Raw genomic sequence first — 8,870 nt, 5'->3', positions numbered from 1 at the left:
GGGTTCAAGGGGAAGGGCACTCTACGGTTAACTGGTACATTCTGCTTACCTTGCTCACATTCTGACCATCTGGCTCATTCCATCCTTATCTACTATCTTCCCTCCTCCAGGCCCTTGCCTGATCCCATCTAACTCCACAGTAGGACATCTAGCTGGTGAACAGCCCCCGCCCCCCTGGCCTGCATATCAAAATTTGATGATCAGAACCATTTAATATGACAGTAATATTGAGAAGTATGTAGAACAAAATTTAAAAGTCTAACATGTCTAATAAGTACAAAAAGGAGAAACTAGAGAGACTGAGGAAGAGAAATATTTGAAGTGATAATAACTAAGTCTGTTCCAGAAATGGTAAAACTGAATCCTCAGATTAAGGACACACACTGAATTCTTTTTTTTTTTTTTTCAGTTAATATAATTCTCCATTTATTATTATTTTTCTAACATATAGTATACAGCATAGTAGTCAGACAATCATATTGGGGACTGGAAGAACAGCACCAAGTGTTAGACTGGTGAGGTCAGACTGGACCTGGGTTCAGCAACCTCGGCACTGGAGTTCTCGATAGGAAAGAATTCAGAGCCCAGACAACCTATGAGAACATTTATTTGGAAAAATCACAGAGGTAGAAGAAGTAATTCACAGAAGAAATGGGTTTAGGAAACAAATTATAGAGGTAAAGGAAGGGCCGTTGGAACTTAGACGTGAGGAAGGTAATGGTAAAGTGCCTGGGGAACAGGGGGGAGGAGGGAAGGGGGCGGAGGAGCAAGGGAAAGGCTCGGTGTGCTCACTGAAGGGAGAGCTCTCTGCCCTGGGTCCTCCGTCCTCTGGGTTTTCAGGGTGGAGATCTTAGGGGAGGTCCCAGGGAAAGATCTCAATAGAATATTCAGCAGCTTTCCAGGTGTGTCCTTTCAGGGTAGGGGTCTCCACAGATGGATTGGTGAGTGCCAGGGTAGGAGGTCATAACTCAATGCAGCTCATCCTGAGGTCAGCCTTGGCATTGCTTGTCTGGTTTTGCTGCTTTTCTGGGCCTGGAGCTGAAATACAACTTAGGCCTAGATGCTATCTCTAGGGAGGAAAGGTCAGGGTGTCCAAACTGCATGACTACGATTATGCTAGGGGAGGAAAAGTCACCAGAGGGTGAGGTCCCACCCTACAATTGTCCTTTGCTAAGCACCCAGGGCTTTCTGTCCTGGTGACCTTTTGTACCTGGCCTATCGTCCTTACTCTGCTCCTGTCTGTCTAACTGCCTACCGCAAAAGTACAATATATCATGACCAAGTGGGACTTACTGTAGGGATGCGCAGTTGATTTGACATTAGAAAATAAATCACTGTAATTCATCATAATAACAAACTAAAAACCATATGACCATCTCAATAGATGTAGAAAAAGCATTGACAAAATTCAACATCCATTTCTTATAAAAACTCTCAGCCTATGTAGGAATAGAAGGGACTTCTTTAACCTGAGAAAGAACATCTATGAAAACTCTATAGTGGAAATTATACTTAATGGTGAAAGGCATGAATGATTTTGCAGGGATAAGGGGGATAATGATAATACTGATGATGATGGTGGTGAGATGATGAGTTAGGTGGTAATATTGAGAATGATAATGCAATAGGGAAAGGATGAGACTTAAGAGCTGATGATGAATGAAAGTGAGAATACACTAATGGGGTGATGAGATTATGATGATGTAATGTATGATGAAAATAACAGGGTGTTGGTGGTTGTGAAAGTGAAGGTGCTTTGGGTATGTGCTTAGTAGCTAGTGCACACACCTGGGATAAAATTAGATAAAAGTTAAAACGAGTTTTTTCAGATGCCTCTGAGGGACACTGAGTCACTTCTGATCTTCCTGCTTCGCCACTGATATTGGCCCAGCTGAGTAATAAGCTGAAGTTCTTAATGATGCTCCTTCCATATTCTTAAGCACCGAATTTAACAAGCCTCCCAGGACTTCTCAACTGTGGCTTAATTGGGCCATAGCCAGCAAGGAGGACTTCTGGGACAGAGGCACCCAAGAGTGGCTCTCAGTAACTGGGGAATAAACTTGGAAACTCACAGCGGGGGTGGAGGGGAGGAAAAGTGATTAAGATAGTGTATCTAGCTTAATTGGGATAAGTAGAGTGTAGTTCTCTGTATAATTGATAGATCTTATATCCTCCTGGGAAGTGGCAAACTAATGCAGAGCTCATGAGGAATTCTCCATGGCTCTAAGTCAGGGGCCTATGATTGCTCTTGGAAAGCCATATACACAGTCTTAAGGCAGGCATTGAATTCAGGTGGCTACACTGCCTGAGAAGTTTTTCTCCACTTTGAACGAACCTTGGCATGCAAGTCAGTTACTAAAGATCAGAGCTAGTAGGTCCCTAAAGGTGACAGTGATAGCCTGGTTACATCAGAATCCCCTAAAGTGTTTTCATTGCTATTACTTGTAATTTCTTTAAATTTTTTTCTAATTATCAGATAAACATTAATACACTCATTATAAATATTCAAATAATATAGATAATTAAGAGTCCCCTTTGATCCTCTCTTCAATATTAGTCCCCACACCAGAAGTTAAGTCTGCTTGCAGATTTAAAAAAATATGCTTTAACTTTGTATACATGTGGACATACAGAAATATAATTTTGTTTTTTTCCTAAGGTGGAGGGATATAATGATATCATAACATAATAATGATATAAATGACATTTTTACTATTAGGTCAAAAGGTATACATTAATTTTTTCAGCTTTATTGAGGTATAATTGACATAAAATTATAAGATATTTAAACGTACATCATAGTGATTTGATATACATATGCATTGTGGAAGGATTCCCCATAGCTAGTTAATTAACAGATCCATCAACTCATATATTTATCTTTTGTGTGTGAGAACATTTAAGTACTAATGTCTTAGCAAATTTCAATTCTATAGTAGTCTTTTTAAAAAATATGTTTTTATTGATTTTTAGGGAGAGAGAAAGGGAGAGGGATAGAAACATTGAACATCAATTGACTGCCTCCTACATGCCCCCTACTGGGGATTGAGCCTGCAACCCCGGCATGAGCCCTGATTGGAAATTGAACTGGTGACTTCTTGTTTCCTGGGTCAATGCTTAACCACTAAGCCACACCAGCTGGGCTGAGTTATAATACTGTCTTATCAACTATAGTTATCATATTTTACATGAGATCCTCAGACCTAATGCATCTAATAGCTAAAATTTTGTATCCTTTTACCAACCTCTCCCTATTTCCCTTACCCACTCTGGCAACCACTTCTCTATCCTCTCTTTCTATGATTTTGAAAAGTTTTCTTTTTATTTTTTAGATCCCACATATGAGTGGTACCATACTTATTTGTCTTATTTCACTTAATGTCCTTAAGGTTCATCCATGTTGTTGCAAATGGCAGGATTCCCTTCTTTCTCGTGGCTGAGTAATATTCCATTGTATAAATATATACCACATCTCCTTTATCCACTCAAGTGTTGATGGGCATTTGGTTTGTTTCCATATCTTGGCTATTGTGAATAGTGCTGCATCAAGCATGGGAGTACAGATATCTTTTCAACATCCTGTTTTCATTTCCTTTGAATATACACTCAAAAGTAGAATTGTTGAATCAAATGGTTGTTCTATTTTTATAATTTTTGAGAAACCTCCATACTGTTTTCCTTAGTAGAGACATCAATTTATATTCCCACCAACAGTGCACCAGGATCATCTTTTCTTCACATCCTTGGCAATACTTGTAATCTCTTGTCTTTTTCATTATAGCCATTCTAAAAGGTGTGATATCTCATGATGGTTTTGATTTTCATTTTCCTGTTTATTAATGATGTTGAGGCAACTTTTCATATACCTGTTGGCCATTTGTATATCTTCTTAGAAAAAATGTCTATTCAACCCTATACCTATTTTTTTTTTTTATCTAGGAGCTCCACATTGCCCAAGTAGGGTGCTAGATTCTTATCATGGTTTAAGAGCATTTTAAAACCTAGCCCTGCTTTCCTCTTCAACTTCTCTCCTAATTCCAACTCAGATGTCCACTCTCAGATCAACCCACCAAAGAATGTTCTGTTTCCCAAACATGCTGTGTGTACTTTGATATTACCCAGACTTTGTTTGCCTGCAGTGTCTAAGATTCTCACTCCTTTTTTAATAGAATACTTTATTGCATGCTAAAGGCCTAATGTAAATGTCACTCCCTTGGAAAAACTTCGCTGCTGCATCTTCAGAGCCCTTGCATTGGGTGCAAACCTCATTGAACACCCTGAAAACACTGGTTTGTAAGTGCTTATTTACGGGTAAAATTTTCCTCTTGGCTATAAATTATCTTCCTTCAGATCTGGCCCAGGGGAGAGATGTGAAATGTGTGTTGGAAGATAGAAAGTGGAGGTGCCCAAGGGAGCTGGTATATGTTGAGACAGAAGTCATTCAGTTGTAGTAGGCTGGAGGGTGCAGCTGGACCCCTTAGAGGGAAGGGCTCCTCACAGGTCACTCAGGAATCCCAAGAACAGTGATGGAGAGTAATTCATAGCAGGAGGACAGAGAAGGTCAAAGTATTCCTAGCTGCTTTCTTGAGGAAGGTGAATCTGGAATTTACCAGAGACTTGAAGATATGAGGGAAGAGGATCTTTAGGTGGGGAGCATAGCAGGTGCATAATTGGGAGATTAATCACTTTATAGATCACTTACAATAAGCCAGGCAGTCCTAAAAGCTTTATACTTATTGACTCATTTTATTTTCACCTAAGACCCTATTAAGCAGGTTTTATTTTACTGTCAAAAGGCCTCGAGACCCAGACAGGTTTTTGAAACATGCCCAAAGTCACAAAGCTGGTAACTGTGTGAAATCAGGGACCCATGAAGTCTGACACGAATCCAGAGAAAACATGGAGCATGGGAGGGCATGGACAAGCAGAAGACCGGCCTGACTAGAGCAACAAGGGCCTTTGGGGAGCAGTTGAGGCTTGTCTGGGAGGCTTAGGGACTGGCTGTACATAGTCTTCAGTACTAGGTGATGAAGTTCACACTTGATATTCAGACCTCAGGGAAGTCAGAGGTGCTGGGAACTCATTGGGAAGTCATCAGATGTGTTGCCCAGGGAATCAGGGCCCCTGGGCGCAGAGTTTCAAAGGAGAGCTCCTCACACTCCTGGCCCGTGCTCACCCAGAGCCCAACAGCAGGTAAAGAGTGGCAGGGGCTCCCTCTACTGTCTGTAAATCCTCACATCTGTGTGTCCCTTCCTGCCTGTGCTTGCTCTGTCCTTTGATCTTCTGCTCACTTCTTTCTCTCTCTGACTCGCTTTATTATTATTATTATTATTATTATTATTATTATTGTCTAAAGTTTTACACATGTCTTCTTCTTCCCCAATTGACACCCCCCCCCCAAAGCCATGCCCACCCCGGGCAAGCCCCCACCGCCCCAGTGTCTGTGTTTATTGGTTATGCTAATATGCATGCATACAAGTCCTTTGGTTGCTCTCTAACCCCCCAACTTCCCTACCATTTGTCTCTGGATCTATTTTTGTTCATCAAATTATGTTGAACATTATATTCCACATATAAGTGAGATCATATGATATTTATCTTTCTCCGACTGGTCTATTTCGCTTAGCATAATGCGCTCCAGTTCCATCCATGCTGTCGCAAATGGTAAAAGTTCCTTCTTTTTTATAGTGACATAGTATTCCATTGTGTAGATGTACCACAGTTTTTAAATCCATTCATCTGCTGATGGGCACTTAGGCTGTTTCCAAATCTTAGCTATTGTAAATTGTGCTGCTATGAACATAGGGGTGCATATATCCTTTCTGATTGGTGTTTTTGGTTTCTTGGGATATAGTCCTAGAAGTGGGATTACTGGGTCAAATGGGAGTTCTATTTTTAACTTTTTGAGGAAACTCCATATACTGTTCTCCACAGTGGCTGCACCAGTCTGCATTCCCACCAGCAGTGCAGTGCAGGAGGTTTCCTTTTTCTCCGCATCCTTGTCAGCACTTGTTGTTTGTTGATTTGTTTATGATAGCCATTCGGACAGGTGTGAGATGGTATCTCATTGTCGTTTTGATTTGCATCTCTCAGATGATGAGTGACTTTGAGCATGTTTTCATATGCCTCTTGGCCTTCCTTCAGTCTTCTTTCGAAAAGTATTTAGGTCCGTTGCCCGTTATTTATTTGATTGGGTTGTTTATCTTCCTTTTGTTAAGTTGTATGAATTCCCTGTAAATGTTGGAGATTTAACCCTTATCGGTGATAACATTGGCAAATATGTTCTCCCATGCATGCAGTGGGCTTTCTTGTTGTTTTGTTGATGGTTTTTTTTGCTGTGAAAAAGCTTTTTATATTTATGTAGTCCCATTTGTTTATTTTCTCTTTAGTTTCTATTGCCTTAGGAGCAGTATCAGTGAAGAAATTGCTTCAGCATATGTCTGAGATTTTGCTGCCTGTGGATTCCTCTAGTGTTTTTATGGTTTCCCGTCCTATGTTTAAGTCCTTTATCCATTTTGAGTTTATTTTTGTGTATGGTGTAAGTTGGTGGTCTAGTTTCATTTTTTTGCATGTATCTGTCCAATTTTCCCAACACCATTTATTGAAGAGACTGTTTTGACTCCATTGTATGCTCTTGCCTCCTTTGTAGAATATTAATTGAGCATAGTGGCTTGGGTCAATTTTTGGGTTCTCTATTTTATTCCATTGATCTATATGTCTGTTCTTATGCCAATACCAGGCTGTTTTGAGAACAGAGGCTTTGTAATATAGCTTGATATCTGATATTGAGATCCCACCTACTTTGTTCTTTCTCAGGATTGCTGTGGCTATTCGGGGTCTTTTTTTATTTCAGATGAATTTTTGGAAAGTTTGTTCTAGGTCTGTGAAATATGCCATGGTATTTTAATGGGGAGTGCATTGAATCTATAGATTGCTTTGGGTAGTATGGACATTTTGATGATGTTGATTCTACCAATCCATGAACACGATATGTTCTTCCATCTGTTTATGTCTTCCTCTATCTCTTTTTTCAGTGTCCTGTAGTTTTCCGCGTATAGGTCTTTTACCTCCTTAGTTAAGTTTATTCCTAGGTACCTTAAGTTTTTTGGTGCTATGGTAAATGGGATTGCTTTTTTGGTCTCTCTTTCTGTAAGTTCATTATTAGTGTATAGAAATGCCATAGATTTCTTGGCGTTAATTTTGTATCCTGCTACATTGACGAATTCATTTATTAAGTCTAATAATTTTTTGATGGAGTCTTTAGGGTTTTCTATGTACAGTGTCATGTCATCTGCAAATAAGGACAGTTTTACTTCTTCTTTTCCAATTTGGGTGCCTTTTATTTCTTCATCTTGTCTGATCTCTATGGCTAGCATTTCCAGTACTATATCGAACAGGAGTGGTGAAAGTGGGCATCCCTGTCTTGCTCCTGTTCTTAGGGGAAATGAGTTTAGTTTTTGCCCATTGAGTATGATATTGGCTGTAGGTTTGTCATATAAGGTTTTTATTATGTTGAGGTATGATCCCTCTATTCCCACTTTGCTGAGAGATTTTATCAAGAGAGGGTGTTGGATTTTGTTAAATGCTTTTTCTGCATCGATTGATATGATTATGTGATTTTTGTCTCTCAGTTTGTTTATGTGATGTATCACATTTATTGAATTACGGATATTGTACCATCCTTGCATCCCCAGAATAAATCCCACTTGGTCATGGTGTATGATCTTTCTAATGTAATGCTGAATCCGATTTGCTAGAATTTTGTTGAGGATTTTAGCATCTATGTTCATCAAGGATATTGGCCTGTAGTTCTCTTTTTCTGTGGTGTCTTTATCTGGTTTTGGAATTAGGATAATGCTGGCTTCATAGAAAGAGCTTGGAAGTGTGCCTTCCTCTTGAGTTTTTTGGAATAGTCTGAGGAGGATAGGTTTTAGTTCTTCTTTGAATGCTTGGTAGAACTCCCCTGTAAAGCCATCCAGACCAGGGCTTTTGTTTGCTGGAAGATTTTTGATTGCTGCTTCAATTCCTTCAGTAGTTATTGGCCTATTCAGGATTTTTTATTCTTCCTGATTGAGTTTTGGGAGCTTGTATTTTTCTAAGAATATGTCCATTTCATCTAGGTTGTCCATTTTGTTGGAATAGAGTTGTTCATAGTATTTTTTCATAATCGTTTGTATTTTTGTGGGATTGGTTGTTACTTCGCCTCTTTCATTTCTGATTTTGTTTATTTGGGTCCTCTCTCTTTGCTTCTTGGTGAGCCTGGCTAGAGGTTCATCAATTTTGTTTATCCTTTCAAAGAACCAGCTCTTGGTTTTGTTGATCTTTTGTATTGTTGACTTGCTTTTTTGTTTACTTTTCTCTGTCCGACTGCCCTTATCGCCCTCTCAGTCTTTTTCTGACTTAATGTGTACATCTCCCTCAAGGCATCTGGCCTTCAGTTGCCAGTGAAGCCACAAAAAGGAGGAGGGACTGTTGTTGGAGAGGCTGAGGCAGCTAGGCTCTCCTGTTTCCCCTTCCCAATCAGTGGGACCCTTGGAGGTGGGCAAGACAAGGGGGTGGCAGAAGGAAGGGAGGAAGGATGACAGGACAACATTAAGATATGTGAGAGGAAAGAGGGGGTTGGGGGACCACTTTGAAATTGGGAGTTCCTATGAGGATCTGTTATTGAGGAGGGGTTAGCAAGGCAGATGCATACCACCAATATACCTGCAGTCTGGGGATGCTCCCTGCTAGTCACTAGGGAGGGTGTGGCTGAATGTGCTTTTGGAACCTGCTCACCTATTCCTCGTTCCCACACCCTCTGCCTCTTCCCCTGTAAGCACTCCTGCTCTTTCCCACATACATCTTGCACCATGTTATGGATACTCGAT

This window comes from Cnephaeus nilssonii (genome assembly GCF_951640355.1).
Source record: "Cnephaeus nilssonii genome assembly, chromosome: 7".
Taxonomy (NCBI): domain Eukaryota; kingdom Metazoa; phylum Chordata; class Mammalia; order Chiroptera; family Vespertilionidae; genus Cnephaeus; species Cnephaeus nilssonii.
This window is presented reverse-complemented; position numbering follows the sequence as displayed.